Source organism: Ambystoma mexicanum, chromosome 1q (assembly GCF_040938575.1).
Source record: "Ambystoma mexicanum isolate Mex_15411 chromosome 1q, UKY_AmexF1_1, whole genome shotgun sequence".
NCBI lineage: Eukaryota > Metazoa > Chordata > Amphibia > Caudata > Ambystomatidae > Ambystoma > Ambystoma mexicanum.
Window position 1 is genome coordinate 592,476,038 of NC_090922.1, and position 25,886 is coordinate 592,501,923.

General features: G+C 54.4%; 29 non-coding genes across 29 annotated transcripts; all 29 read left to right on the forward strand.

The window, feature by feature from the left end:
* Positions 1-449: 449 nt before the first annotated feature.
* On the forward strand, positions 450-565 carry LOC138563865 (U5 spliceosomal RNA). Its single transcript, XR_011299838.1, has one exon. It is a non-coding gene; the product is annotated as a U5 spliceosomal RNA (small nuclear RNA).
* Positions 566-1,341: 776 nt separating this feature from the next.
* On the forward strand, positions 1,342-1,457 carry LOC138565069 (U5 spliceosomal RNA). The gene has a single exon (XR_011300988.1). It is a non-coding gene; the product is annotated as a U5 spliceosomal RNA (small nuclear RNA).
* Positions 1,458-2,256: 799 nt separating this feature from the next.
* Positions 2,257-2,372, forward strand: LOC138563866 (U5 spliceosomal RNA). Its single transcript, XR_011299839.1, has one exon. It is a non-coding gene; the product is annotated as a U5 spliceosomal RNA (small nuclear RNA).
* A 776-nt stretch (positions 2,373-3,148) lies between these two features.
* Positions 3,149-3,264, forward strand: LOC138563867 (U5 spliceosomal RNA). Its single transcript, XR_011299840.1, has one exon. It is a non-coding gene; the product is annotated as a U5 spliceosomal RNA (small nuclear RNA).
* A 776-nt stretch (positions 3,265-4,040) lies between these two features.
* LOC138563868 (U5 spliceosomal RNA) lies at positions 4,041-4,156 on the forward strand. The gene has a single exon (XR_011299841.1). It is a non-coding gene; the product is annotated as a U5 spliceosomal RNA (small nuclear RNA).
* An 805-nt stretch (positions 4,157-4,961) lies between these two features.
* On the forward strand, positions 4,962-5,077 carry LOC138563869 (U5 spliceosomal RNA). The gene has a single exon (XR_011299843.1). It is a non-coding gene; the product is annotated as a U5 spliceosomal RNA (small nuclear RNA).
* A 775-nt stretch (positions 5,078-5,852) lies between these two features.
* Positions 5,853-5,968, forward strand: LOC138563870 (U5 spliceosomal RNA). Its single transcript, XR_011299844.1, has one exon. It is a non-coding gene; the product is annotated as a U5 spliceosomal RNA (small nuclear RNA).
* A 776-nt stretch (positions 5,969-6,744) lies between these two features.
* LOC138563871 (U5 spliceosomal RNA) lies at positions 6,745-6,860 on the forward strand. The gene has a single exon (XR_011299845.1). It is a non-coding gene; the product is annotated as a U5 spliceosomal RNA (small nuclear RNA).
* A 776-nt stretch (positions 6,861-7,636) lies between these two features.
* Positions 7,637-7,752, forward strand: LOC138563873 (U5 spliceosomal RNA). Its single transcript, XR_011299847.1, has one exon. It is a non-coding gene; the product is annotated as a U5 spliceosomal RNA (small nuclear RNA).
* Positions 7,753-8,557: 805 nt separating this feature from the next.
* Positions 8,558-8,673, forward strand: LOC138563875 (U5 spliceosomal RNA). Its single transcript, XR_011299848.1, has one exon. It is a non-coding gene; the product is annotated as a U5 spliceosomal RNA (small nuclear RNA).
* A 776-nt stretch (positions 8,674-9,449) lies between these two features.
* On the forward strand, positions 9,450-9,565 carry LOC138565070 (U5 spliceosomal RNA). The gene has a single exon (XR_011300989.1). It is a non-coding gene; the product is annotated as a U5 spliceosomal RNA (small nuclear RNA).
* Positions 9,566-10,364: 799 nt separating this feature from the next.
* LOC138564914 (U5 spliceosomal RNA) lies at positions 10,365-10,480 on the forward strand. The gene has a single exon (XR_011300839.1). It is a non-coding gene; the product is annotated as a U5 spliceosomal RNA (small nuclear RNA).
* Positions 10,481-11,256: 776 nt separating this feature from the next.
* On the forward strand, positions 11,257-11,372 carry LOC138563876 (U5 spliceosomal RNA). Its single transcript, XR_011299849.1, has one exon. It is a non-coding gene; the product is annotated as a U5 spliceosomal RNA (small nuclear RNA).
* An 805-nt stretch (positions 11,373-12,177) lies between these two features.
* LOC138563877 (U5 spliceosomal RNA) lies at positions 12,178-12,293 on the forward strand. The gene has a single exon (XR_011299850.1). It is a non-coding gene; the product is annotated as a U5 spliceosomal RNA (small nuclear RNA).
* A 776-nt stretch (positions 12,294-13,069) lies between these two features.
* LOC138563878 (U5 spliceosomal RNA) lies at positions 13,070-13,185 on the forward strand. The gene has a single exon (XR_011299851.1). It is a non-coding gene; the product is annotated as a U5 spliceosomal RNA (small nuclear RNA).
* Positions 13,186-13,990: 805 nt separating this feature from the next.
* Positions 13,991-14,106, forward strand: LOC138563879 (U5 spliceosomal RNA). Its single transcript, XR_011299852.1, has one exon. It is a non-coding gene; the product is annotated as a U5 spliceosomal RNA (small nuclear RNA).
* A 776-nt stretch (positions 14,107-14,882) lies between these two features.
* On the forward strand, positions 14,883-14,998 carry LOC138565071 (U5 spliceosomal RNA). The gene has a single exon (XR_011300990.1). It is a non-coding gene; the product is annotated as a U5 spliceosomal RNA (small nuclear RNA).
* Positions 14,999-15,797: 799 nt separating this feature from the next.
* On the forward strand, positions 15,798-15,913 carry LOC138563880 (U5 spliceosomal RNA). Its single transcript, XR_011299853.1, has one exon. It is a non-coding gene; the product is annotated as a U5 spliceosomal RNA (small nuclear RNA).
* A 776-nt stretch (positions 15,914-16,689) lies between these two features.
* Positions 16,690-16,805, forward strand: LOC138563881 (U5 spliceosomal RNA). Its single transcript, XR_011299854.1, has one exon. It is a non-coding gene; the product is annotated as a U5 spliceosomal RNA (small nuclear RNA).
* Positions 16,806-17,581: 776 nt separating this feature from the next.
* On the forward strand, positions 17,582-17,697 carry LOC138563882 (U5 spliceosomal RNA). The gene has a single exon (XR_011299855.1). It is a non-coding gene; the product is annotated as a U5 spliceosomal RNA (small nuclear RNA).
* An 805-nt stretch (positions 17,698-18,502) lies between these two features.
* On the forward strand, positions 18,503-18,618 carry LOC138563883 (U5 spliceosomal RNA). Its single transcript, XR_011299856.1, has one exon. It is a non-coding gene; the product is annotated as a U5 spliceosomal RNA (small nuclear RNA).
* A 776-nt stretch (positions 18,619-19,394) lies between these two features.
* Positions 19,395-19,510, forward strand: LOC138563885 (U5 spliceosomal RNA). The gene has a single exon (XR_011299858.1). It is a non-coding gene; the product is annotated as a U5 spliceosomal RNA (small nuclear RNA).
* An 805-nt stretch (positions 19,511-20,315) lies between these two features.
* LOC138563886 (U5 spliceosomal RNA) lies at positions 20,316-20,431 on the forward strand. The gene has a single exon (XR_011299859.1). It is a non-coding gene; the product is annotated as a U5 spliceosomal RNA (small nuclear RNA).
* An 805-nt stretch (positions 20,432-21,236) lies between these two features.
* On the forward strand, positions 21,237-21,352 carry LOC138563887 (U5 spliceosomal RNA). Its single transcript, XR_011299860.1, has one exon. It is a non-coding gene; the product is annotated as a U5 spliceosomal RNA (small nuclear RNA).
* Positions 21,353-22,122: 770 nt separating this feature from the next.
* On the forward strand, positions 22,123-22,238 carry LOC138563888 (U5 spliceosomal RNA). The gene has a single exon (XR_011299861.1). It is a non-coding gene; the product is annotated as a U5 spliceosomal RNA (small nuclear RNA).
* An 804-nt stretch (positions 22,239-23,042) lies between these two features.
* Positions 23,043-23,158, forward strand: LOC138563889 (U5 spliceosomal RNA). The gene has a single exon (XR_011299862.1). It is a non-coding gene; the product is annotated as a U5 spliceosomal RNA (small nuclear RNA).
* A 776-nt stretch (positions 23,159-23,934) lies between these two features.
* Positions 23,935-24,050, forward strand: LOC138563890 (U5 spliceosomal RNA). The gene has a single exon (XR_011299863.1). It is a non-coding gene; the product is annotated as a U5 spliceosomal RNA (small nuclear RNA).
* Positions 24,051-24,826: 776 nt separating this feature from the next.
* LOC138563891 (U5 spliceosomal RNA) lies at positions 24,827-24,942 on the forward strand. Its single transcript, XR_011299864.1, has one exon. It is a non-coding gene; the product is annotated as a U5 spliceosomal RNA (small nuclear RNA).
* An 805-nt stretch (positions 24,943-25,747) lies between these two features.
* Positions 25,748-25,863, forward strand: LOC138563892 (U5 spliceosomal RNA). Its single transcript, XR_011299865.1, has one exon. It is a non-coding gene; the product is annotated as a U5 spliceosomal RNA (small nuclear RNA).
* The last annotated feature ends 23 nt before the right edge of the window (positions 25,864-25,886 follow it).

Consider the following 25,886-nt stretch of genomic DNA (forward strand, 5'->3'; position numbering starts at 1 on the left):
AGGCCCAGCACCCGTGCAAGACAGGGTGAGGGCGGAAAATGACCCCTGTGTCCTGAGAAAGGAGAGAGCGGGCTGCTTTTTCAACATCCTGGGGGAGGAGCCCCATCTCTGGGGCCCAAAAGAAAATCTCACGCCTGCCTCCCAGAAGCCCTAGACCTTATGTAAACGAGGGGAGTCCTCAGGCAAAGGCAGACTCTGCCTGCCTTTTGGCCAATGTCACATGGCCTGCGGTCTGGAGAAATTTGCATACCCACAATCCCCTGCCAGGTTTCATGACTTTGGATGGGATTGCTTGCAAATAAAGTCATTCTGCCACGGGTTCGGAGCCCGATAGCATTCTCCATTCGCTTCATCTCAAAAAGCGTCATCGTGTGCACTGCTTCACTAAGTCACCCTGAGCTAGTGAGGTGTTGCATTTTTTGCGGCCGCAGTCGGGGCCACTAGAGCGCATACTCTGGTTTCTCTTCAAACCGAATAAATCTTTCGCCTTTTACTAAAGATTTCCGTGGAGAGGAACATTAAAGAGTTTCACTCAATTTTTTGAAGCCCTGCCAAGTGCAGGGTTACCTATGCTGGTTAAAAAAAAAAAGAAACAGAGCAAATGAAAGCGCAAAGCCTGCTTTTCAGCTGTTGGCTTGCACCCCCCAGCTGTCAGTCAGCCTTTGCAGGGGTCCTTGCAGCACAGCCAGGCTGATGCCTTGCAGTGGTAGCCAGAGGGGGGAGCCTTTAGCTAATGCTTGCTGCTGTCGCCACCTGCTGGTGAGCCAGCAGAGGCTGGCTCCAAGCTAGCATCCAGGAGGATATGGCCCCAGTGGGCAGGGGTTTGGGCCCGGGCCCCGATCGGCTGACGAACGCCTGACAAACGCCGTCCTTTGCCCGCTGGCAGCCCAGGAGGCCCAGCACCCGTGCAAGACAGGGTGAGGGCGGAAAATGACCCCTGTGTCCTGAGAAAGGAGAGAGCGGGCTGCTTCTTCAACATCCTGGGGGAGGAGCCCCATCTCTGGGGCCCAAAAGAAAATCTCACGCCTGCCTCCCAGAAGCCCTAGACCTTATGTAAACGAGGGGAGTCCTCAAGCAAAAGCAGACTCTGCCTGCCTTTTGGCCAATGTTACATGGCCTGCGGTCTGGAGAAATTTGCATACCCACAATCCCCTGCCAGGTTTCATGACTTTGGATGGGATTGCTTGCAAATAAAGTCATTCTGCCACGGGTTCGGAGCCCGATGGCATTCTCCATTCGCTTCATCTCAAAAAGCGTCATCGTGTGCACTGCTTCACTAAGTCACCCTGAGCTAGTGAGGTGTTGCATTTTTTGCGGCCGCAGTCGGGGCCACTAGAGCGCATACTCTGGTTTCTCTTCAAACCGAATAAATCTTTCGCCTTTTACTAAAGATTTCCGTGGAGAGGAACATTAAAGAGTTTCACTCAATGTTTTGAAGCCCTGCCAAGTGCAGGGTTACCTATGCTGGTTAAAAAGAAACAGAGCAAATGAAAGCGCAAAGCCTGCTTTTCAGCTGTTGGCTTGCACCCCCCAGCTGTCAGTCAGCCTTTGCAGGGGTCCTCGCAGCACAGCCAGGCTGATGCCTTGCAGTGGTAGCCAGAGGGGGGAGCCTTTAGCTAATGCTTGCTGCTGTCGCCACCTGCTGGTGAGCCAGCAGAGGCTGGCTCCAAGCTAGCATCCAGGAGGATATGGCCCCAGTGGGCAGGGGTTTGGGCCCGGGCCCCGATCGCCTGACAAACGCCTGACAAACGCCGTCCTTTGCCCGGCGGGCTTTGCCCTGGCGGGCAAAAGAACCTGGCAGCCCAGGAGGCCCAGCACCCGTGCAAGACAGGGTGAGGGCGGAAAATGACCCCTGTGTCCTGAGAAAGGAGAGAGCGGGCTGCTTTTTCAACATCCTGGGGGAGGAGCCCCATCTCTGGGGCCCAAAAGAAAATCTCACGCCTGCCTCCCAGAAGCCCTAGACCTTATGTAAACGAGGGGAGTCCTCAGGCAAAGGCAGACTCTGCCTGCCTTTTGGCCAATGTCACATGGCCTGCGGTCTGGAGAAATTTGCATACCCACAATCCCCTGCCAGGTTTCATGACTTTGGATGGGATTGCTTGCAAATAAAGTCATTCTGCCACGGGTTCGGAGCCCGATAGCATTCTCCATTCGCTTCATCTCAAAAAGCGTCATCGTGTGCACTGCTTCACTAAGTCACCCTGAGCTAGTGAGGTGTTGCATTTTTTGCGGCCGCAGTCGGGGCCACTAGAGCGCATACTCTGGTTTCTCTTCAAACCGAATAAATCTTTCGCCTTTTACTAAAGATTTCCGTGGAGAGGAACATTAAAGAGTTTCACTCAATTTTTTGAAGCCCTGCCAAGTGCAGGGTTACCTATGCTGGTTAAAAAAAAAAAGAAACAGAGCAAATGAAAGCGCAAAGCCTGCTTTTCAGCTGTTGGCTTGCACCCCCCAGCTGTCAGTCAGCCTTTGCAGGGGTCCTCGCAGCACAGCCAGGCTGATGCTTTGCAGTGGTAGCCAGAGGGGGGAGCCTTTAGCTAATGCTTGCTGCTGTCGCCACCTGCTGGTGAGCCAGCAGAGGCTGGCTCCAAGCTAGCATCCAGGAGGATATGGCCCCAGTGGGCAGGGGTTTGGGCCCGGGCCCCGATCGGCTGACGAACGCCTGACAAACGCCGTTCTTTGCCCGCTGGCAGCCCAGGAGGCCCAGCACCCGTGCAAGACAGGGTGAGGGCGGAAAATGACCCCTGTGTCCTGAGAAAGGAGAGAGCGGGCTGCTTTTTCAACATCCTGGGGGAGGAGCCCCATCTCTGGGGCCCAAAAGAAAATCTCACGCCTGCCTCCCAGAAGCCCTAGACCTTATGTAAACGAGGGGAGTCCTCAGGCAAAGGCAGACTCTGCCTGCCTTTTGGCCAATGTCACATGGCCTGCGGTCTGGAGAAATTTGCATACCCACAATCCCCTGCCAGGTTTCATGACTTTGGATGGGATTGCTTGCAAATAAAGTCATTCTGCCACGGGTTCGGAGCCCGATAGCATTCTCCATTCGCTTCATCTCAAAAAGCGTCATCGTGTGCACTGCTTCACTAAGTCACCCTGAGCTAGTGAGGTGTTGCATTTTTTGCGGCCGCAGTCGGGGCCACTAGAGCGCATACTCTGGTTTCTCTTCAAACCGAATAAATCTTTCGCCTTTTACTAAAGATTTCCGTGGAGAGGAACATTAAAGAGTTTCACTCAATTTTTTGAAGCCCTGCCAAGTGCAGGGTTACCTATGCTGGTTAAAAAAAAAAAGAAACAGAGCAAATAAAAGCGCAAAGCCTGCTTTTCAGCTGTTGGCTTGCACCCCCCAGCTGTCAGTCAGCCTTTGCAGGGGTCCTCGCAGCACAGCCAGGCTGATGCCTTGCAGTGGTAGCCAGAGGGGGGAGCCTTTAGCTAATGCTTGCTGCTGTTGCCACCTGCTGGTGAGCCAGCAGAGGCTGGCTCCAAGCTAGCATCCAGGAGGATATGGCCCCAGTGGGCAGGGGTTTGGGCCCGGGCCCCGATCGGCTGACGAACGCCTGACAAACGCCGTTCTTTGCCCGCTGGCAGCCCAGGAGGCCCAGCACCCGTGCAAGACAGGGTGAGGGCGGAAAATGACCCCTGTGTCCTGAGAAAGGAGAGAGCGGGCTGCTTTTTCAACATCCTGGGGGAGGAGCCCCATCTCTGGGGCCCAAAAGAAAATCTCACGCCTGCCTCCCAGAAGCCCTAGACCTTATGTAAACGAGGGGAGTCCTCAGGCAAAGGCAGACTCTGCCTGCCTTTTGGCCAATGTCACATGGCCTGCGGTCTGGAGAAATTTGCATACCCACAATCCCCTGCCAGGTTTCATGACTTTGGATGGGATTGCTTGCAAATAAAGTCATTCTGCCACGGGTTCGGAGCCCGATAGCATTCTCCATTCGCTTCATCTCAAAAAGCGTCATCGTGTGCACTGCTTCACTAAGTCACCCTGAGCTAGTGAGGTGTTGCATTTTTTGCGGCCGCAGTCGGGGCCACTAGAGCGCATACTCTGGTTTCTCTTCAAACCGAATAAATCTTTCGCCTTTTACTAAAGATTTCCGTGGAGAGGAACATTAAAGAGTTTCACTCAATTTTTTGAAGCCCTGCCAAGTGCAGGGTTACCTATGCTGGTTAAAAAAAAAAAGAAACAGAGCAAATAAAAGCGCAAAGCCTGCTTTTCAGCTGTTGGCTTGCACCCCCCAGCTGTCAGTCAGCCTTTGCAGGGGTCCTCGCAGCACAGCCAGGCTGATGCCTTGCAGTGGTAGCCAGAGGGGGGAGCCTTTAGCTAATGCTTGCTGCTGTTGCCACCTGCTGGTGAGCCAGCAGAGGCTGGCTCCAAGCTAGCATCCAGGAGGATATGGCCCCAGTGGGCAGGGGTTTGGGCCCGGGCCCCGATCGGCTGACGAACGCCTGACAAACGCCGTCCTTTGCCCGGCGGGCTTTGCCCTGGCGGGCAAAAGAACCTGGCAGCCCAGGAGGCCCAGCACCCGTGCAAGACAGGGTGAGGGCGGAAAATGACCCCTGTGTCCTGAGAAAGGAGAGAGCGGGCTGCTTTTTCAACATCCTGGGGGAGGAGCCCCATCTCTGGGGCCCAAAAGAAAATCTCACGCCTGCCTCCCAGAAGCCCTAGACCTTATGTAAACGAGGGGAGTCCTCAGGCAAAGGCAGACTCTGCCTGCCTTTTGGCCAATGTCACATGGCCTGCGGTCTGGAGAAATTTGCATACCCACAATCCCCTGCCAGGTTTCATGACTTTGGATGGGATTGCTTGCAAATAAAGTCATTCTGCCACGGGTTCGGAGCCCGATAGCATTCTCCATTCGCTTCATCTCAAAAAGCGTCATCGTGTGCACTGCTTCACTAAGTCACCCTGAGCTAGTGAGGTGTTGCATTTTTTGCGGCCGCAGTCGGGGCCACTAGAGCGCATACTCTGGTTTCTCTTCAAACCGAATAAATCTTTCGCCTTTTACTAAAGATTTCCGTGGAGAGGAACATTAAAGAGTTTCACTCAATTTTTTGAAGCCCTGCCAAGTGCAGGGTTACCTATGCTGGTTAAAAAAAAAAGAAACAGAGCAAATGAAAGCGCAAAGCCTGCTTTTCAGCTGTTGGCTTGCACCCCCCAGCTGTCAGTCAGCCTTTGCAGGGGTCCTCGCAGCACAGCCAGGCTGATGCTTTGCAGTGGTAGCCAGAGGGGGGAGCCTTTAGCTAATGCTTGCTGCTGTCGCCACCTGCTGGTGAGCCAGCAGAGGCTGGCTCCAAGCTAGCATCCAGGAGGATATGGCCCCAGTGGGCAGGGGTTTGGGCCCGGGCCCCGATCGGCTGACGAACGCCTGACAAACGCCGTTCTTTGCCCGCTGGCAGCCCAGGAGGCCCAGCACCCGTGCAAGACAGGGTGAGGGCGGAAAATGATCCCTGTGTCCTGAGAAAGGAGAGAGCGGGCTGCTTCTTCAACATCCTGGGGGAGGAGCCCCATCTCTGGGGCCCAAAAGAAAATCTCACGCCTGCCTCCCAGAAGCCCTAGACCTTATGTAAACGAGGGGAGTCCTCAGGCAAAGGCAGACTCTGCCTGCCTTTTGGCCAATGTCACATGGCCTGCGGTCTGGAGAAATTTGCATACCCACAATCCCCTGCCAGGTTTCATGACTTTGGATGGGATTGCTTGCAAATAAAGTCATTCTGCCACGGGTTCGGAGCCCGATAGCATTCTCCATTCGCTTCATCTCAAAAAGCGTCATCGTGTGCACTGCTTCACTAAGTCACCCTGAGCTAGTGAGGTGTTGCATTTTTTGCGGCCGCAGTCGGGGCCACTAGAGCGCATACTCTGGTTTCTCTTCAAACCGAATAAATCTTTCGCCTTTTACTAAAGATTTCCGTGGAGAGGAACATTAAAGAGTTTCACTCAATTTTTTGAAGCCCTGCCAAGTGCAGGGTTACCTATGCTGGTTAAAAAAAAAAAGAAACAGAGCAAATAAAAGCGCAAAGCCTGCTTTTCAGCTGTTGGCTTGCACCCCCCAGCTGTCAGTCAGCCTTTGCAGGGGTCCTCGCAGCACAGCCAGGCTGATGCCTTGCAGTGGTAGCCAGAGGGGGGAGCCTTTAGCTAATGCTTGCTGCTGTTGCCACCTGCTGGTGAGCCAGCAGAGGCTGGCTCCAAGCTAGCATCCAGGAGGATATGGCCCCAGTGGGCAGGGGTTTGGGCCCGGGCCCCGATCGGCTGACGAACGCCTGACAAACGCCGTTCTTTGCCCGCTGGCAGCCCAGGAGGCCCAGCACCCGTGCAAGACAGGGTGAGGGCGGAAAATGACCCCTGTGTCCTGAGAAAGGAGAGAGCGGGCTGCTTTTTCAACATCCTGGGGGAGGAGCCCCATCTCTGGGGCCCAAAAGAAAATCTCACGCCTGCCTCCCAGAAGCCCTAGACCTTATGTAAACGAGGGGAGTCCTCAGGCAAAGGCAGACTCTGCCTGCCTTTTGGCCAATGTCACATGGCCTGCGGTCTGGAGAAATTTGCATACCCACAATCCCCTGCCAGGTTTCATGACTTTGGATGGGATTGCTTGCAAATAAAGTCATTCTGCCACGGGTTCGGAGCCCGATAGCATTCTCCATTCGCTTCATCTCAAAAAGCGTCATCGTGTGCACTGCTTCACTAAGTCACCCTGAGCTAGTGAGGTGTTGCATTTTTTGCGGCCGCAGTCGGGGCCACTAGAGCGCATACTCTGGTTTCTCTTCAAACCGAATAAATCTTTCGCCTTTTACTAAAGATTTCCGTGGAGAGGAACATTAAAGAGTTTCACTCAATTTTTTGAAGCCCTGCCAAGTGCAGGGTTACCTATGCTGGTTAAAAAAAAAAAGAAACAGAGCAAATAAAAGCGCAAAGCCTGCTTTTCAGCTGTTGGCTTGCACCCCCCAGCTGTCAGTCAGCCTTTGCAGGGGTCCTCGCAGCACAGCCAGGCTGATGCCTTGCAGTGGTAGCCAGAGGGGGGAGCCTTTAGCTAATGCTTGCTGCTGTTGCCACCTGCTGGTGAGCCAGCAGAGGCTGGCTCCAAGCTAGCATCCAGGAGGATATGGCCCCAGTGGGCAGGGGTTTGGGCCCGGGCCCCGATCGGCTGACGAACGCCTGACAAACGCCGTTCTTTGCCCGCTGGCAGCCCAGGAGGCCCAGCACCCGTGCAAGACAGGGTGAGGGCGGAAAATGACCCCTGTGTCCTGAGAAAGGAGAGAGCGGGCTGCTTTTTCAACATCCTGGGGGAGGAGCCCCATCTCTGGGGCCCAAAAGAAAATCTCACGCCTGCCTCCCAGAAGCCCTAGACCTTATGTAAACGAGGGGAGTCCTCAGGCAAAGGCAGACTCTGCCTGCCTTTTGGCCAATGTCACATGGCCTGCGGTCTGGAGAAATTTGCATACCCACAATCCCCTGCCAGGTTTCATGACTTTGGATGGGATTGCTTGCAAATAAAGTCATTCTGCCACGGGTTCGGAGCCCGATAGCATTCTCCATTCGCTTCATCTCAAAAAGCGTCATCGTGTGCACTGCTTCACTAAGTCACCCTGAGCTAGTGAGGTGTTGCATTTTTTGCGGCCGCAGTCGGGGCCACTAGAGCGCATACTCTGGTTTCTCTTCAAACCGAATAAATCTTTCGCCTTTTACTAAAGATTTCCGTGGAGAGGAACATTAAAGAGTTTCACTCAATTTTTTGAAGCCCTGCCAAGTGCAGGGTTACCTATGCTGGTTAAAAAAAAAAAGAAACAGAGCAAATAAAAGCGCAAAGCCTGCTTTTCAGCTGTTGGCTTGCACCCCCCAGCTGTCAGTCAGCCTTTGCAGGGGTCCTCGCAGCACAGCCAGGCTGATGCCTTGCAGTGGTAGCCAGAGGGGGGAGCCTTTAGCTAATGCTTGCTGCTGTTGCCACCTGCTGGTGAGCCAGCAGAGGCTGGCTCCAAGCTAGCATCCAGGAGGATATGGCCCCAGTGGGCAGGGGTTTGGGCCCGGGCCCCGATCGCCTGACAAACGCCTGACAAACGCCGTCCTTTGCCCGGCGGGCTTTGCCCTGGCGGGCAAAAGAACCTGGCAGCCCAGGAGGCCCAGCACCCGTGCAAGACAGGGTGAGGGCGGAAAATGACCCCTGTGTCCTGAGAAAGGAGAGAGCGGGCTGCTTTTTCAACATCCTGGGGGAGGAGCCCCATCTCTGGGGCCCAAAAGAAAATCTCACGCCTGCCTCCCAGAAGCCCTAGACCTTATGTAAACGAGGGGAGTCCTCAGGCAAAGGCAGACTCTGCCTGCCTTTTGGCCAATGTCACATGGCCTGCGGTCTGGAGAAATTTGCATACCCACAATCCCCTGCCAGGTTTCATGACTTTGGATGGGATTGCTTGCAAATAAAGTCATTCTGCCACGGGTTCGGAGCCCGATAGCATTCTCCATTCGCTTCATCTCAAAAAGCGTCATCGTGTGCACTGCTTCACTAAGTCACCCTGAGCTAGTGAGGTGTTGCATTTTTTGCGGCCGCAGTCGGGGCCACTAGAGCGCATACTCTGGTTTCTCTTCAAACCGAATAAATCTTTCGCCTTTTACTAAAGATTTCCGTGGAGAGGAACATTAAAGAGTTTCACTCAATTTTTTGAAGCCCTGCCAAGTGCAGGGTTACCTATGCTGGTTAAAAAAAAAAAGAAACAGAGCAAATGAAAGCGCAAAGCCTGCTTTTCAGCTGTTGGCTTGCACCCCCCAGCTGTCAGTCAGCCTTTGCAGGGGTCCTTGCAGCACAGCCAGGCTGATGCCTTGCAGTGGTAGCCAGAGGGGGGAGCCTTTAGCTAATGCTTGCTGCTGTCGCCACCTGCTGGTGAGCCAGCAGAGGCTGGCTCCAAGCTAGCATCCAGGAGGATATGGCCCCAGTGGGCAGGGGTTTGGGCCCGGGCCCCGATCGGCTGACGAACGCCTGACAAACGCCGTCCTTTGCCCGCTGGCAGCCCAGGAGGCCCAGCACCCGTGCAAGACAGGGTGAGGGCGGAAAATGACCCCTGTGTCCTGAGAAAGGAGAGAGCGGGCTGCTTCTTCAACATCCTGGGGGAGGAGCCCCATCTCTGGGGCCCAAAAGAAAATCTCACGCCTGCCTCCCAGAAGCCCTAGACCTTATGTAAACGAGGGGAGTCCTCAAGCAAAAGCAGACTCTGCCTGCCTTTTGGCCAATGTTACATGGCCTGCGGTCTGGAGAAATTTGCATACCCACAATCCCCTGCCAGGTTTCATGACTTTGGATGGGATTGCTTGCAAATAAAGTCATTCTGCCACGGGTTCGGAGCCCGATGGCATTCTCCATTCGCTTCATCTCAAAAAGCGTCATCGTGTGCACTGCTTCACTAAGTCACCCTGAGCTAGTGAGGTGTTGCATTTTTTGCGGCCGCAGTCGGGGCCACTAGAGCGCATACTCTGGTTTCTCTTCAAACCGAATAAATCTTTCGCCTTTTACTAAAGATTTCCGTGGAGAGGAACATTAAAGAGTTTCACTCAATGTTTTGAAGCCCTGCCAAGTGCAGGGTTACCTATGCTGGTTAAAAAGAAACAGAGCAAATGAAAGCGCAAAGCCTGCTTTTCAGCTGTTGGCTTGCACCCCCCAGCTGTCAGTCAGCCTTTGCAGGGGTCCTCGCAGCACAGCCAGGCTGATGCCTTGCAGTGGTAGCCAGAGGGGGGAGCCTTTAGCTAATGCTTGCTGCTGTCGCCACCTGCTGGTGAGCCAGCAGAGGCTGGCTCCAAGCTAGCATCCAGGAGGATATGGCCCCAGTGGGCAGGGGTTTGGGCCCGGGCCCCGATCGCCTGACAAACGCCTGACAAACGCCGTCCTTTGCCCGGCGGGCTTTGCCCTGGCGGGCAAAAGAACCTGGCAGCCCAGGAGGCCCAGCACCCGTGCAAGACAGGGTGAGGGCGGAAAATGACCCCTGTGTCCTGAGAAAGGAGAGAGCGGGCTGCTTTTTCAACATCCTGGGGGAGGAGCCCCATCTCTGGGGCCCAAAAGAAAATCTCACGCCTGCCTCCCAGAAGCCCTAGACCTTATGTAAACGAGGGGAGTCCTCAGGCAAAGGCAGACTCTGCCTGCCTTTTGGCCAATGTCACATGGCCTGCGGTCTGGAGAAATTTGCATACCCACAATCCCCTGCCAGGTTTCATGACTTTGGATGGGATTGCTTGCAAATAAAGTCATTCTGCCACGGGTTCGGAGCCCGATAGCATTCTCCATTCGCTTCATCTCAAAAAGCGTCATCGTGTGCACTGCTTCACTAAGTCACCCTGAGCTAGTGAGGTGTTGCATTTTTTGCGGCCGCAGTCGGGGCCACTAGAGCGCATACTCTGGTTTCTCTTCAAACCGAATAAATCTTTTGCCTTTTACTAAAGATTTCCGTGGAGAGGAACATTAAAGAGTTTCACTCAATTTTTTGAAGCCCTGCCAAGTGCAGGGTTACCTATGCTGGTTAAAAAAAAAAAGAAACAGAGCAAATGAAAGCGCAAAGCCTGCTTTTCAGCTGTTGGCTTGCACCCCCCAGCTGTCAGTCAGCCTTTGCAGGGGTCCTCGCAGCACAGCCAGGCTGATGCTTTGCAGTGGTAGCCAGAGGGGGGAGCCTTTAGCTAATGCTTGCTGCTGTCGCCACCTGCTGGTGAGCCAGCAGAGGCTGGCTCCAAGCTAGCATCCAGGAGGATATGGCCCCAGTGGGCAGGGGTTTGGGCCCGGGCCCCGATCGGCTGACGAACGCCTGACAAACGCCGTTCTTTGCCCGCTGGCAGCCCAGGAGGCCCAGCACCCGTGCAAGACAGGGTGAGGGCGGAAAATGACCCCTGTGTCCTGAGAAAGGAGAGAGCGGGCTGCTTTTTCAACATCCTGGGGGAGGAGCCCCATCTCTGGGGCCCAAAAGAAAATCTCACGCCTGCCTCCCAGAAGCCCTAGACCTTATGTAAACGAGGGGAGTCCTCAGGCAAAGGCAGACTCTGCCTGCCTTTTGGCCAATGTCACATGGCCTGCGGTCTGGAGAAATTTGCATACCCACAATCCCCTGCCAGGTTTCATGACTTTGGATGGGATTGCTTGCAAATAAAGTCATTCTGCCACGGGTTCGGAGCCCGATAGCATTCTCCATTCGCTTCATCTCAAAAAGCGTCATCGTGTGCACTGCTTCACTAAGTCACCCTGAGCTAGTGAGGTGTTGCATTTTTTGCGGCCGCAGTCGGGGCCACTAGAGCGCATACTCTGGTTTCTCTTCAAACCGAATAAATCTTTCGCCTTTTACTAAAGATTTCCGTGGAGAGGAACATTAAAGAGTTTCACTCAATTTTTTGAAGCCCTGCCAAGTGCAGGGTTACCTATGCTGGTTAAAAAAAAAAAGAAACAGAGCAAATAAAAGCGCAAAGCCTGCTTTTCAGCTGTTGGCTTGCACCCCCCAGCTGTCAGTCAGCCTTTGCAGGGGTCCTCGCAGCACAGCCAGGCTGATGCCTTGCAGTGGTAGCCAGAGGGGGGAGCCTTTAGCTAATGCTTGCTGCTGTTGCCACCTGCTGGTGAGCCAGCAGAGGCTGGCTCCAAGCTAGCATCCAGGAGGATATGGCCCCAGTGGGCAGGGGTTTGGGCCCGGGCCCCGATCGGCTGACGAACGCCTGACAAACGCCGTCCTTTGCCCGGCGGGCTTTGCCCTGGCGGGCAAAAGAACCTGGCAGCCCAGGAGGCCCAGCACCCGTGCAAGACAGGGTGAGGGCGGAAAATGACCCCTGTGTCCTGAGAAAGGAGAGAGCGGGCTGCTTTTTCAACATCCTGGGGGAGGAGCCCCATCTCTGGGGCCCAAAAGAAAATCTCACGCCTGCCTCCCAGAAGCCCTAGACCTTATGTAAACGAGGGGAGTCCTCAGGCAAAGGCAGACTCTGCCTGCCTTTTGGCCAATGTCACATGGCCTGCGGTCTGGAGAAATTTGCATACCCACAATCCCCTGCCAGGTTTCATGACTTTGGATGGGATTGCTTGCAAATAAAGTCATTCTGCCACGGGTTCGGAGCCCGATAGCATTCTCCATTCGCTTCATCTCAAAAAGCGTCATCGTGTGCACTGCTTCACTAAGTCACCCTGAGCTAGTGAGGTGTTGCATTTTTTGCGGCCGCAGTCGGGGCCACTAGAGCGCATACTCTGGTTTCTCTTCAAACCGAATAAATCTTTCGCCTTTTACTAAAGATTTCCGTGGAGAGGAACATTAAAGAGTTTCACTCAATTTTTTGAAGCCCTGCCAAGTGCAGGGTTACCTATGCTGGTTAAAAAAAAAAAGAAACAGAGCAAATGAAAGCGCAAAGCCTGCTTTTCAGCTGTTGGCTTGCACCCCCCAGCTGTCAGTCAGCCTTTGCAGGGGTCCTCGCAGCACAGCCAGGCTGATGCTTTGCAGTGGTAGCCAGAGGGGGGAGCCTTTAGCTAATGCTTGCTGCTGTCGCCACCTGCTGGTGAGCCAGCAGAGGCTGGCTCCAAGCTAGCATCCAGGAGGATATGGCCCCAGTGGGCAGGGGTTTGGGCCCGGGCCCCGATCGGCTGACGAACGCCTGACAAACGCCGTTCTTTGCCCGCTGGCAGCCCAGGAGGCCCAGCACCCGTGCAAGACAGGGTGAGGGCGGAAAATGATCCCTGTGTCCTGAGAAAGGAGAGAGCGGGCTGCTTCTTCAACATCCTGGGGGAGGAGCCCCATCTCTGGGGCCCAAAAGAAAATCTCACGCCTGCCTCCCAGAAGCCCTAGACCTTATGTAAACGAGGGGAGTCCTCAGGCAAAGGCAGACTCTGCCTGCCTTTTGGCCAATGTCACATGGCCTGCGGTCTGGAGAAATTTGCATACCCACAATCCCCTGCCAGGTTTCATGACTTTGGATGGGATTGCTTGCAAATAAAGTCATTCTGCCACGGGTTCGGAGCCCGATAGCATTCTCCATTCGCTTCATCTCAAAAAGCGTCATCGTGTGCACTGCTTCACTAAGTCACCCTGAGCTAGTGAGGTGTTGCATTTTTTGCGGCCGCAGTCGGGGCCACTAGAGCGCATACTCTGGTTTCTCTTCAAACCGAATAAATCTTTCGCCTTTTACTAAAGATTTCCGTGGAGAGGAACATTAAAGAGTTTCACTCAATTTTTTGAAGCCCTGCCAAGTGCAGGGTTACCTATGCTGGTTAAAAAAAAAAAGAAACAGAGCAAATAAAAGCGCAAAGCCTGCTTTTCAGCTGTTGGCTTGCACCCCCCAGCTGTCAGTCAGCCTTTGCAGGGGTCCTCGCAGCACAGCCAGGCTGATGCCTTGCAGTGGTAGCCAGAGGGGGGAGCCTTTAGCTAATGCTTGCTGCTGTTGCCACCTGCTGGTGAGCCAGCAGAGGCTGGCTCCAAGCTAGCATCCAGGAGGATATGGCCCCAGTGGGCAGGGGTTTGGGCCCGGGCCCCGATCGGCTGACGAACGCCTGACAAACGCCGTCCTTTGCCCGGCGGGCTTTGCCCTGGCGGGCAAAAGAACCTGGCAGCCCAGGAGGCCCAGCACCCGTGCAAGACAGGGTGAGGGCGGAAAATGACCCCTGTGTCCTGAGAAAGGAGAGAGCGGGCTGCTTTTTCAACATCCTGGGGGAGGAGCCCCATCTCTGGGGCCCAAAAGAAAATCTCACGCCTGCCTCCCAGAAGCCCTAGACCTTATGTAAACGAGGGGAGTCCTCAGGCAAAGGCAGACTCTGCCTGCCTTTTGGCCAATGTCACATGGCCTGCGGTCTGGAGAAATTTGCATACCCACAATCCCCTGCCAGGTTTCATGACTTTGGATGGGATTGCTTGCAAATAAAGTCATTCTGCCACGGGTTCGGAGCCCGATAGCATTCTCCATTCGCTTCATCTCAAAAAGCGTCATCGTGTGCACTGCTTCACTAAGTCACCCTGAGCTAGTGAGGTGTTGCATTTTTTGCGGCCGCAGTCGGGGCCACTAGAGCGCATACTCTGGTTTCTCTTCAAACCGAATAAATCTTTCGCCTTTTACTAAAGATTTCCGTGGAGAGGAACATTAAAGAGTTTCACTCAATTTTTTGAAGCCCTGCCAAGTGCAGGGTTACCTATGCTGGTTAAAAAAAAAAAGAAACAGAGCAAATGAAAGCGCAAAGCCTGCTTTTCAGCTGTTGGCTTGCACCCCCCAGCTGTCAGTCAGCCTTTGCAGGGGTCCTTGCAGCACAGCCAGGCTGATGCCTTGCAGTGGTAGCCAGAGGGGGGAGCCTTTAGCTAATGCTTGCTGCTGTCGCCACCTGCTGGTGAGCCAGCAGAGGCTGGCTCCAAGCTAGCATCCAGGAGGATATGGCCCCAGTGGGCAGGGGTTTGGGCCCGGGCCCCGATCGGCTGACGAACGCCTGACAAACGCCGTCCTTTGCCCGCTGGCAGCCCAGGAGGCCCAGCACCCGTGCAAGACAGGGTGAGGGCGGAAAATGACCCCTGTGTCCTGAGAAAGGAGAGAGCGGGCTGCTTCTTCAACATCCTGGGGGAGGAGCCCCATCTCTGGGGCCCAAAAGAAAATCTCACGCCTGCCTCCCAGAAGCCCTAGACCTTATGTAAACGAGGGGAGTCCTCAAGCAAAAGCAGACTCTGCCTGCCTTTTGGCCAATGTTACATGGCCTGCGGTCTGGAGAAATTTGCATACCCACAATCCCCTGCCAGGTTTCATGACTTTGGATGGGATTGCTTGCAAATAAAGTCATTCTGCCACGGGTTCGGAGCCCGATGGCATTCTCCATTCGCTTCATCTCAAAAAGCGTCATCGTGTGCACTGCTTCACTAAGTCACCCTGAGCTAGTGAGGTGTTGCATTTTTTGCGGCCGCAGTCGGGGCCACTAGAGCGCATACTCTGGTTTCTCTTCAAACCGAATAAATCTTTCGCCTTTTACTAAAGATTTCCGTGGAGAGGAACATTAAAGAGTTTCACTCAATGTTTTGAAGCCCTGCCAAGTGCAGGGTTACCTATGCTGGTTAAAAAGAAACAGAGCAAATGAAAGCGCAAAGCCTGCTTTTCAGCTGTTGGCTTGCACCCCCCAGCTGTCAGTCAGCCTTTGCAGGGGTCCTCGCAGCACAGCCAGGCTGATGCCTTGCAGTGGTAGCCAGAGGGGGGAGCCTTTAGCTAATGCTTGCTGCTGTCGCCACCTGCTGGTGAGCCAGCAGAGGCTGGCTCCAAGCTAGCATCCAGGAGGATATGGCCCCAGTGGGCAGGGGTTTGGGCCCGGGCCCCGATCGCCTGACAAACGCCTGACAAACGCCGTCCTTTGCCCGGCGGGCTTTGCCCTGGCGGGCAAAAGAACCTGGCAGCCCAGGAGGCCCAGCACCCGTGCAAGACAGGGTGAGGGCGGAAAATGACCCCTGTGTCCTGAGAAAGGAGAGAGCGGGCTGCTTTTTCAACATCCTGGGGGAGGAGCCCCATCTCTGGGGCCCAAAAGAAAATCTCACGCCTGCCTCCCAGAAGCCCTAGACCTTATGTAAACGAGGGGAGTCCTCAGGCAAAGGCAGACTCTGCCTGCCTTTTGGCCAATGTCACATGGCCTGCGGTCTGGAGAAATTTGCATACCCACAATCCCCTGCCAGGTTTCATGACTTTGGATGGGATTGCTTGCAAATAAAGTCATTCTGCCACGGGTTCGGAGCCCGATAGCATTCTCCATTCGCTTCATCTCAAAAAGCGTCATCGTGTGCACTGCTTCACTAAGTCACCCTGAGCTAGTGAGGTGTTGCATTTTTTGCGGCCGCAGTCGGGGCCACTAGAGCGCATACTCTGGTTTCTCTTCAAACCGAATAAATCTTTCGCCTTTTACTAAAGATTTCCGTGGAGAGGAACATTAAAGAGTTTCACTCAATTTTTTGAAGCCCTGCCAAGTGCAGGGTTACCTATGCTGGTTAAAAAAAAAAAGAAACAGAGCAAATGAAAGCGCAAAGCCTGCTTTTCAGCTGTTGGCTTGCACCCCCCAGCTGTCAGTCAGCCTTTGCAGGGGTCCTCGCAGCACAGCCAGGCTGATGCTTTGCAGTGGTAGCCAGAGGGGGGAGCCTTTAGCTAATGCTTGCTGCTGTCGCCACCTGCTGGTGAGCCAGCAGAGGCTGGCTCCAAGCTAGCATCCAGGAGGATATGGCCCCAGTGGGCAGGGGTTTGGGCCCGGGCCCCGATCGGCTGACGAACGCCTGACAAACGCCGTTCTTTGCCCGCTGGCAGCCCAGGAGGCCCAGCACCCGTGCAAGACAGGGTGAGGGCGGAAAATGACCCCTGTGTCCTGAGAAAGGAGAGAGCGGGCTGCTTTTTCAACATCCTGGGGGAGGAGCCCCATCTCTGGGGCCCAAAAGAAAATCTCACGCCTGCCTCCCAGAAGCCCTAGACCTTATGTAAACGAGGGGAGTCCTCAGGCAAAGGCAGACTCTGCCTGCCTTTTGGCCAATGTCACATGGCCTGCGGTCTGGAGAAATTTGCATACCCACAATCCCCTGCCAGGTTTCATGACTTTGGATGGGATTGCTTGCAAATAAAGTCATTCTGCCACGGGTTCGGAGCCCGATAGCATTCTCCATTCGCTTCATCTCAAAAAGCGTCATCGTGTGCACTGCTTCACTAAGTCACCCTGAGCTAGTGAGGTGTTGCATTTTTTGCGGCCGCAGTCGGGGCCACTAGAGCGCATACTCTGGTTTCTCTTCAAACCGAATAAATCTTTCGCCTTTTACTAAAGATTTCCGTGGAGAGGAACATTAAAGAGTTTCACTCAATTTTTTGAAGCCCTGCCAAGTGCAGGGTTACCTATGCTGGTTAAAAAAAAAAAGAAACAGAGCAAATAAAAGCGCAAAGCCTGCTTTTCAGCTGTTGGCTTGCACCCCCCAGCTGTCAGTCAGCCTTTGCAGGGGTCCTCGCAGCACAGCCAGGCTGATGCCTTGCAGTGGTAGCCAGAGGGGGGAGCCTTTAGCTAATGCTTGCTGCTGTTGCCACCTGCTGGTGAGCCAGCAGAGGCTGGCTCCAAGCTAGCATCCAGGAGGATATGGCCCCAGTGGGCAGGGGTTTGGGCCCGGGCCCCGATCGGCTGACGAACGCCTGACAAACGCCGTTCTTTGCCCGCTGGCAGCCCAGGAGGCCCAGCACCCGTGCAAGACAGGGTGAGGGCGGAAAATGACCCCTGTGTCCTGAGAAAGGAGAGAGCGGGCTGCTTTTTCAACATCCTGGGGGAGGAGCCCCATCTCTGGGGCCCAAAAGAAAATCTCACGCCTGCCTCCCAGAAGCCCTAGACCTTATGTAAACGAGGGGAGTCCTCAGGCAAAGGCAGACTCTGCCTGCCTTTTGGCCAATGTCACATGGCCTGCGGTCTGGAGAAATTTGCATACCCACAATCCCCTGCCAGGTTTCATGACTTTGGATGGGATTGCTTGCAAATAAAGTCATTCTGCCACGGGTTCGGAGCCCGATAGCATTCTCCATTCGCTTCATCTCAAAAAGCGTCATCGTGTGCACTGCTTCACTAAGTCACCCTGAGCTAGTGAGGTGTTGCATTTTTTGCGGCCGCAGTCGGGGCCACTAGAGCGCATACTCTGGTTTCTCTTCAAACCGAATAAATCTTTCGCCTTTTACTAAAGATTTCCGTGGAGAGGAACATTAAAGAGTTTCACTCAATTTTTTGAAGCCCTGCCAAGTGCAGGGTTACCTATGCTGGTTAAAAAAAAAAAGAAACAGAGCAAATAAAAGCGCAAAGCCTGCTTTTCAGCTGTTGGCTTGCACCCCCCAGCTGTCAGTCAGCCTTTGCAGGGGTCCTCGCAGCACAGCCAGGCTGATGCCTTGCAGTGGTAGCCAGAGGGGGGAGCCTTTAGCTAATGCTTGCTGCTGTTGCCACCTGCTGGTGAGCCAGCAGAGGCTGGCTCCAAGCTAGCATCCAGGAGGATATGGCCCCAGTGGGCAGGGGTTTGGGCCCGGGCCCCGATCGGCTGACGAACGCCTGACAAACGCCGTCCTTTGCCCGGCGGGCTTTGCCCTGGCGGGCAAAAGAACCTGGCAGCCCAGGAGGCCCAGCACCCGTGCAAGACAGGGTGAGGGCGGAAAATGACCCCTGTGTCCTGAGAAAGGAGAGAGCGGGCTGCTTTTTCAACATCCTGGGGGAGGAGCCCCATCTCTGGGGCCCAAAAGAAAATCTCACGCCTGCCTCCCAGAAGCCCTAGACCTTATGTAAACGAGGGGAGTCCTCAGGCAAAGGCAGACTCTGCCTGCCTTTTGGCCAATGTCACATGGCCTGCGGTCTGGAGAAATTTGCATACCCACAATCCCCTGCCAGGTTTCATGACTTTGGATGGGATTGCTTGCAAATAAAGTCATTCTGCCACGGGTTCGGAGCCCGATAGCATTCTCCATTCGCTTCATCTCAAAAAGCGTCATCGTGTGCACTGCTTCACTAAGTCACCCTGAGCTAGTGAGGTGTTGCATTTTTTGCGGCCGCAGTCGGGGCCACTAGAGCGCATACTCTGGTTTCTCTTCAAACCGAATAAATCTTTCGCCTTTTACTAAAGATTTCCGTGGAGAGGAACATTAAAGAGTTTCACTCAATTTTTTGAAGCCCTGCCAAGTGCAGGGTTACCTATGCTGGTTAAAAAAAAAAAGAAACAGAGCAAATGAAAGCGCAAAGCCTGCTTTTCAGCTGTTGGCTTGCACCCCCCAGCTGTCAGTCAGCCTTTGCAGGGGTCCTCGCAGCACAGCCAGGCTGATGCTTTGCAGTGGTAGCCAGAGGGGGGAGCCTTTAGCTAATGCTTGCTGCTGTCGCCACCTGCTGGTGAGCCAGCAGAGGCTGGCTCCAAGCTAGCATCCAGGAGGATATGGCCCCAGTGGGCAGGGGTTTGGGCCCGGGCCCCGATCGGCTGACGAACGCCTGACAAACGCCGTTCTTTGCCCGCTGGCAGCCCAGGAGGCCCAGCACCCGTGCAAGACAGGGTGAGGGCGGAAAATGATCCCTGTGTCCTGAGAAAGGAGAGAGCGGGCTGCTTCTTCAACATCCTGGGGGAGGAGCCCCATCTCTGGGGCCCAAAAGAAAATCTCACGCCTGCCTCCCAGAAGCCCTAGACCTTATGTAAACGAGGGGAGTCCTCAGGCAAAGGCAGACTCTGCCTGCCTTTTGGCCAATGTCACATGGCCTGCGGTCTGGAGAAATTTGCATACCCACAATCCCCTGCCAGGTTTCATGACTTTGGATGGGATTGCTTGCAAATAAAGTCATTCTGCCACGGGTTCGGAGCCCGATAGCATTCTCCATTCGCTTCATCTCAAAAAGCGTCATCGTGTGCACTGCTTCACTAAGTCACCCTGAGCTAGTGAGGTGTTGCATTTTTTGCGGCCGCAGTCGGGGCCACTAGAGCGCATACTCTGGTTTCTCTTCAAACCGAATAAATCTTTCGCCTTTTACTAAAGATTTCCGTGGAGAGGAACATTAAAGAGTTTCACTCAATTTTTTGAAGCCCTGCCAAGTGCAGGGTTACCTATGCTGGTTAAAAAAAAAAAGAAACAGAGCAAATGAAAGCGCAAAGCCTGCTTTTCAGCTGTTGGCTTGCACCCCCCAGCTGTCAGTCAGCCTTTGCAGGGGTCCTCGCAGCACAGCCAGGCTGATGCTTTGCAGTGGTAGCCAGAGGGGGGAGCCTTTAGCTAATGCTTGCTGCTGTCGCCACCTGCTGGTGAGCCAGCAGAGGCTGGCTCCAAGCTAGCATCCAGGAGGATATGGCCCCAGTGGGCAGGGGTTTGGGCCCGGGCCCCGATCGGCTGACAAACGCCTGACAAACGCCGTCCTTTGCCCGGCGGGCTTTGCCCTGGCGGGCAAAAGAACCTGGCAGCCCAGGAGGCCCAGCACCCGTGCAAGACAGGGTGAGGGCGGAAAATGACCCCTGTGTCCTGAGAAAGGAGAGAGCGGGCTGCTTTTTCAACATCCTGGGGGAGGAGCCCCATCTCTGGGGCCCAAAAGAAAATCTCACGCCTGCCTCCCAGAAGCCCTAGACCTTATGTAAACGAGGGGAGTCCTCAGGCAAAGGCAGACTCTGCCTGCCTTTTGGCCAATGTCACATGGCCTGCGGTCTGGAGAAATTTGCATACCCACAATCCCCTGCCAGGTTTCATGACTTTGGATGGGATTGCTTGCAAATAAAGTCATTCTGCCACGGGTTCGGAGCCCGATAGCATTCTCCATTCGCTTCATCTCAAAAAGCGTCATCGTGTGCACTGCTTCACTAAGTCACCCTGAGCTAGTGAGGTGTTGCATTTTTTGCGGCCGCAGTCGGGGCCACTAGAGCGCATACTCTGGTTTCTCTTCAAACCGAATAAATCTTTCGCCTTTTACTAAAGATTTCCGTGGAGAGGAACATTAAAGAGTTTCACTCAATTTTTTGAAGCCCTGCCAAGTGCAGGGTTACCTATGCTGGTTAAAAAAAAAAAGAAACAGAGCAAATGAAAGCGCAAAGCCTGCTTTTCAGCTGTTGGCTTGCACCCCCCAGCTGTCAGTCAGCCTTTGCAGGGGTCCTCGCAGCACAGCCAGGCTGATGCTTTGCAGTGGTAGCCAGAGGGGGGAGCCTTTAGCTAATGCTTGCTGCTGTCGCCACCTGCTGGTGAGCCAGCAGAGGCTGGCTCCAAGCTAGCATCCAGGAGGATATGGCCCCAGTGGGCAGGGGTTTGGGCCCGGGCCCCGATCGGCTGACGAACGCCTGACAAACGCCGTCCTTTGCCCGGCGGGCTTTGCCCTGGCGGGCAAAAGAACCTGGCAGCCCAGGAGGCCCAGCACCCGTGCAAGACAGGGTGAGGGCGGAAAATGACCCCTGTGTCCTGAGAAAGGAGAGAGCGGGCTGCTTTTTCAACATCCTGGGGGAGGAGCCCCATCTCTGGGGCCCAAAAGAAAATCTCACGCCTGCCTCCCAGAAGCCCTAGACCTTATGTAAACGAGGGGAGTCCTCAGGCAAAGGCAGACTCTGCCTGCCTTTTGGCCAATGTCACATGGCCTGCGGTCTGGAGAAATTTGCATACCCACAATCCCCTGCCAGGTTTCATGACTTTGGATGGGATTGCTTGCAAATAAAGTCATTCTGCCACGGGTTCGGAGCCCGATAGCATTCTCCATTCGCTTCATCTCAAAAAGCGTCATCGTGTGCACTGCTTCACTAAGTCACCCTGAGCTAGTGAGGTGTTGCATTTTTTGCGGCCGCAGTCGGGGCCACTAGAGCGCATACTCTGGTTTCTCTTCAAACCGAATAAATCTTTCGCCTTTTACTAAAGATTTCCGTGGAGAGGAACATTAAAGAGTTTCACTCAATTTTTTGAAGCCCTGCCAAGTGCAGGGTTACCTATGCTGGTTAAAAAGAAACAGAGCAAATGAAAGCGCAAAGCCTGCTTTTCAGCTGTTGGCTTGCACCCCCCAGCTGTCAGTCAGCCTTTGCAGGGGTCCTCGCAGCACAGCCAGGCTGATGCCTTGCAGTGGTAGCCAGAGGGGGGAGCCTTTAGCTAATGCTTGCTGCTGTCGCCACCTGCTGGTGAGCCAGCAGAGGCTGGCTCCAAGCTAGCATCCAGGAGGATATGGCCCCAGTGGGCAGGGGTTTGGGCCCGGGCCCCGATCGGCTGACGAACGCCTGACAAACGCCGTCCTTTGCCCGCTGGCAGCCCAGGAGGCCCAGCACCCGTGCAAGACAGGGTGAGGGCGGAAAATGACCCCTGTGTCCTGAGAAAGGAGAGAGCGGGCTGCTTCTTCAACATCCTGGGGGAGGAGCCCCATCTCTGGGGCCCAAAAGAAAATCTCACGCCTGCCTCCCAGAAGCCCTAGACCTTATGTAAACGAGGGGAGTCCTCAGGCAAAGGCAGACTCTGCCTGCCTTTTGGCCAATGTCACATGGCCTGCGGTCTGGAGAAATTTGCATACCCACAATCCCCTGCCAGGTTTCATGACTTTGGATGGGATTGCTTGCAAATAAAGTCATTCTGCCACGGGTTCGGAGCCCGATAGCATTCTCCATTCGCTTCATCTCAAAAAGCGTCATTGTGTGCACTGCTTCACTAAGTCACCCTGAGCTAGTGAGGTGTTGCATTTTTTGCGGCCGCAGTCGGGGCCACTAGAGCGCATACTCTGGTTTCTCTTCAAACCGAATAAATCTTTCGCCTTTTACTAAAGATTTCCGTGGAGAGGAACATTAAAGAGTTTCACTCAATTTTTTGAAGCCCTGCCAAGTGCAGGGTTACCTATGCTGGTTAAAAAAAAAAGAAACAGAGCAAATGAAAGCGCAAAGCCTGCTTTTCAGCTGTTGGCTTGCACCCCCCAGCTGTCAGTCAGCCTTTGCAGGGGTCCTCGCAGCACAGCCAGGCTGATGCCTTGCAGTGGTAGCCAGAGGGGGGAGCCTTTAGCTAATGCTTGCTGCTGTTGCCACCTGCTGGTGAGCCAGCAGAGGCTGGCTCCAAGCTAGCATCCAGGAGGATATGGCCCCAGTGGGCAGGGGTTTGGGCCCGGGCCCCGATCGGCTGACGAACGCCTGACAAACGCCGTCCTTTGCCCGGCGGGCTTTGCCCTGGCGGGCAAAAGAACCTGGCAGCCCAGGAGGCCCAGCACCCGTGCAAGACAGGGTGAGGGCGGAAAATGACCCCTGTGTCCTGAGAAAGGAGAGAGCGGGCTGCTTTTTCAACATCCTGGGGGAGGAGCCCCATCTCTGGGGCCCAAAAGAAAATCTCACGCCTGCCTCCCAGAAGCCCTAGACCTTATGTAAACGAGGGGAGTCCTCAGGCAAAGGCAGACTCTGCCTGCCTTTTGGCCAATGTCACATGGCCTGCGGTCTGGAGAAATTTGCATACCCACAATCCCCTGCCAGGTTTCATGACTTTGGATGGGATTGCTTGCAAATAAAGTCATTCTGCCACGGGTTCGGAGCCCGATAGCATTCTCCATTCGCTTCATCTCAAAAAGCGTCATCGTGTGCACTGCTTCACTAAGTCACCCTGAGCTAGTGAGGTGTTGCATTTTTTGCGGCCGCAGTCGGGGCCACTAGAGCGCATACTCTGGTTTCTCTTCAAACCGAATAAATCTTTCGCCTTTTACTAAAGATTTCCGTGGAGAGGAACATTAAAGAGTTTCACTCAATTTTTTGAAGCCCTGCCAAGTGCAGGGTTACCTATGCTGGTTAAAAAAAAAAAGAAACAGAGCAAATGAAAGCGCAAAGCCTGCTTTTCAGCTGTTGGCTTGCACCCCCCAGCTGTCAGTCAGCCTTTGCAGGGGTCCTCGCAGCACAGCCAGGCTGATGCTTTGCAGTGGTAGCCAGAGGGGGGAGCCTTTAGCTAATGCTTGCTGCTGTCGCCACCTGCTGGTGAGCCAGCAGAGGCTGGCTCCAAGCTAGCATCCAGGAGGATATGGCCCCAGTGGGCAGGGGTTTGGGCCCGGGCCCCGATCGGCTGACGAACGCCTGACAAACGCCGTTCTTTGCCCGCTGGCAGCCCAGGAGGCCCAGCACCCGTGCAAGACAGGGTGAGGGCGGAAAATGATCCCTGTGTCCTGAGAAAGGAGAGAGCGGGCTGCTTCTTCAACATCCTGGGGGAGGAGCCCCATCTCTGGGGCCCAAAAGAAAATCTCACGCCTGCCTCCCAGAAGCCCTAGACCTTATGTAAACGAGGGGAGTCCTCAGGCAAAGGCAGACTCTGCCTGCCTTTTGGCCAATGTCACATGGCCTGCGGTCTGGAGAAATTTGCATACCCACAATCCCCTGCCAGGTTTCATGACTTTGGATGGGATTGCTTGCAAATAAAGTCATTCTGCCACGGGTTCGGAGCCCGATAGCATTCTCCATTCGCTTCATCTCAAAAAGCGTCATCGTGTGCACTGCTTCACTAAGTCACCCTGAGCTAGTGAGGTGTTGCATTTTTTGCGGCCGCAGTCGGGGCCACTAGAGCGCATACTCTGGTTTCTCTTCAAACCGAATAAATCTTTCGCCTTTTACTAAAGATTTCCGTGGAGAGGAACATTAAAGAGTTTCACTCAATTTTTTGAAGCCCTGCCAAGTGCAGGGTTACCTATGCTGGTTAAAAAAAAAAAGAAACAGAGCAAATGAAAGCGCAAAGCCTGCTTTTCAGCTGTTGGCTTGCACCCCCCAGCTGTCAGTCAGCCTTTGCAGGGGTCCTCGCAGCACAGCCAGGCTGATGCTTTGCAGTGGTAGCCAGAGGGGGGAGCCTTTAGCTAATGCTTGCTGCTGTCGCCACCTGCTGGTGAGCCAGCAGAGGCTGGCTCCAAGCTAGCATCCAGGAGGATATGGCCCCAGTGGGCAGGGGTTTGGGCCCGGGCCCCGATCGGCTGACGAACGCCTGACAAACGCCGTTCTTTGCCCGCTGGCAGCCCAGGAGGCCCAGCACCCGTGCAAGACAGGGTGAGGGCGGAAAATGATCCCTGTGTCCTGAGAAAGGAGAGAGCGGGCTGCTTCTTCAACATCCTGGGGGAGGAGCCCCATCTCTGGGGCCCAAAAGAAAATCTCACGCCTGCCTCCCAGAAGCCCTAGACCTTATGTAAACGAGGGGAGTCCTCAGGCAAAGGCAGACTCTGCCTGCCTTTTGGCCAATGTCACATGGCCTGCGGTCTGGAGAAATTTGCATACCCACAATCCCCTGCCAGGTTTCATGACTTTGGATGGGATTGCTTGCAAATAAAGTCATTCTGCCACGGGTTCGGAGCCCGATAGCATTCTCCATTCGCTTCATCTCAAAAAGCGTCATCGTGTGCACTGCTTCACTAAGTCACCCTGAGCTAGTGAGGTGTTGCATTTTTTGCGGCCGCAGTCGGGGCCACTAGAGCGCATACTCTGGTTTCTCTTCAAACCGAATAAATCTTTCGCCTTTTACTAAAGATTTCCGTGGAGAGGAACATTAAAGAGTTTCACTCAATTTTTTGAAGCCCTGCCAAGTGCAGGGTTACCTATGCTGGTTAAAAAAAAAAAGAAACAGAGCAAATAAAAGCGCAAAGCCTGCTTTTCAGCTGTTGGCTTGCACCCCCCAGCTGTCAGTCAGCCTTTGCAGGGGTCCTCGCAGCACAGCCAGGCTGATGCCTTGCAGTGGTAGCCAGAGGGGGGAGCCTTTAGCTAATGCTTGCTGCTGTTGCCACCTGCTGGTGAGCCAGCAGAGGCTGGCTCCAAGCTAGCATCCAGGAGGATATGGCCCCAGTGGGCAGGGGTTTGGGCCCGGGCCCCGATCGGCTGACGAACGCCTGACAAACGCCGTCCTTTGCCCGGCGGGCTTTGCCCTGGCGGGCAAAAGAACCTGGCAGCCCAGGAGGCCCAGCACCCGTGCAAGACAGGGTGAGGGCGGAAAATGACCCCTGTGTCCTGAGAAAGGAGAGAGCGGGCTGCTTTTTCAACATCCTGGGGGAGGAGCCCCATCTCTGGGGCCCAAAAGAAAATCTCACGCCTGCCTCCCAGAAGCCCTAGACCTTATGTAAACGAGGGGAGTCCTCAGGCAAAGGCAGACTCTGCCTGCCTTTTGGCCAATGTCACATGGCCTGCGGTCTGGAGAAATTTGCATACCCACAATCCCCTGCCAGGTTTCATGACTTTGGATGGGATTGCTTGCAAATAAAGTCATTCTGCCACGGGTTCGGAGCCCGATAGCATTCTCCATTCGCTTCATCTCAAAAAGCGTCATCGTGTGCACTGCTTCACTAAGTCACCCTGAGCTAGTGAGGTGTTGCATTTTTTGCGGCCGCAGTCGGGGCCACTAGAGCGCATACTCTGGTTTCTCTTCAAACCGAATAAATCTTTCGCCTTTTACTAAAGATTTCCGTGGAGAGGAACATTAAAGAGTTTCACTCAATTTTTTGAAGCCCTGCCAAGTGCAGGGTTACCTATGCTGGTTAAAAAAAAAA